Below are 1,759 nucleotides of genomic sequence, written 5' to 3'. Positions count from 1 at the left end.
CTGCTATTTTAACTCCAAATTCTATTTCTCAAAGATGGGTAGTGCTGGTTTATTTATTTCATTTCCTGCAGTTGTAAAAGTCAATGTCCCTTTGCTGAGGTGGTAGCTTCTGTGGCTCTAGGGGACTCAGCAGCATGGATGCCCTCCATATTGGACCTCTGGGAAATCCTAGAGGCATCACAGCTGTGGGTCCTACATGTGAGGTCCCAAGGGGATCACGGCCCACTCTTCCTGGGAAGAGAGCACCTGCAGAGCTTGTTTGCCATCTCTTGCAGTCCCCGACTTTCCAGTGTTTCAATCATTTTTTCCCCTGATTCTACACCAAACACATTATTGGTCTGCAAGAGGAATCAGAATTCTAGGTTTAGTAAGAAGCACAGTGTTTAACTTTGGCTTTTTCCTTTCTAAAATAAGGGACTTCACTCCCTGGAACCACACTGCCTTATATCATTATCCATGAAACTGGTGGAGAGTAAGAAAATCATATTTCTCTTCACCAGTGGGAAATCAGGTCAAGCTCTGCAAAGGTATAGAATACTCCCCCGGGCTGTGGAGAGAGCATGTTCTGGTTTTTACCCAGAAAAACTATAGAGGAAAACTGTGGCTGCCTACTACTGAGTATCAGGGGGAAAAGCAGAGATATTTTTAACATACGGAATATCAGTGAACAGAATGCTAAGGAACCAGAAAACTTATTCCAATAAATATGAAGCATATGCTCTGCCTAAAAGCAAACCCAGCTTTTGCTGTATATGGATTTCACAAAGGAAAAAAATGTCGGAAATTGCAAAAATATCTGATCGTAAGTGGGCTACTACCACAGGCTTCAGGGGACCTGGAAGGCTGAAGAGACGGAGTAGGAAGAGTAACTGGTGGGCTTGGGTGCATGGGGTCTCTGGCCATTGCTCTCAGGAGTCTTGGGAGTACAGACTCCAGATGGACAATGGCTCCATCTGCAATCTTTGTGTGTGTGTGTGTGTGTGTGTGTGAATCTCCAGATATGCAAAATGCCTGTCTCACAGGTGGAGGTTCTTTGCTTGATTAAAAAGAAAAAAACTGGCACTTTGGGTTTTATGCTGTGCATTCTTCCTCTTGCAACTAGGAAAGGCATTTATTCATCTCATTAGTGAAATTCTAGTAATTTGGGATATTAATTTTATTGCTAAACCTGACAAATATTTTATTCTCTCCTCTAGTGGGTAATTGTATCTCCAACAGCCTCTTTTTGTGCTGCCAGATGGAAAAGATGTGTGTTAGCCATTTTCATTAATACAATTAGTACCTTAGCATTTCCCTGCCTCCTCCCTAGCTGAGCTCCCTGGGTCCCCGGAGGAGGGAGAAAGGCAGAGCCCGAGGCTCGCCCCCGGGGAGGTGTGCGAGGTGCTGGAGGGACTAGAGCTTCCAGGAACCGGCCTAGAGCCAGCGAGCGCAGGGCGGGAGGGGCGACGCTGCCGAACTTAAAGCACTGCGGCAGCACCAGCCCCGCCAGCACTGGCGCCCTTGCGATTAGGGAGCAGCACATCATCACGCTGCCAACCTTACCCCTGCAGCATCTCGGTCCCTCGTGCTACCCACACGAAGGGCACCGCCCGCGTAGGGGCCCTGGCCACCCTGCCTCCTCTGCAGTCCGACTGACGGAGTTCGGGCTGCTGCGCCTCCCACCCCAATCCCAGCCGTCCCTACCCCAGGCTCCTCCTCACACCTGAAGACAGCTACCCAGCAGGCTCAAAAAAAAAAAAAAAAAAAAAAAAAAAAAAAA

General features: G+C 48.0%; 1 pseudogene; it reads right to left on the bottom strand.

Moving 5' to 3' along the window:
• Positions 1 to 215: 215 nt before the first annotated feature.
• LOC104865287 overlaps positions 216 to 1,759 on the bottom strand; it is an 11,499-nt pseudogene continuing 9,955 nt past the window's right edge.

Source organism: Fukomys damarensis, unplaced genomic scaffold (genome assembly GCF_012274545.1).
Source record: "Fukomys damarensis isolate Sample0158 unplaced genomic scaffold, DMR_v1.0_HiC HiC_scaffold_16, whole genome shotgun sequence".
Taxonomy (NCBI): Eukaryota; Metazoa; Chordata; class Mammalia; order Rodentia; family Bathyergidae; genus Fukomys; species Fukomys damarensis.
This window is presented reverse-complemented; position numbering and strand designations above follow the sequence as displayed.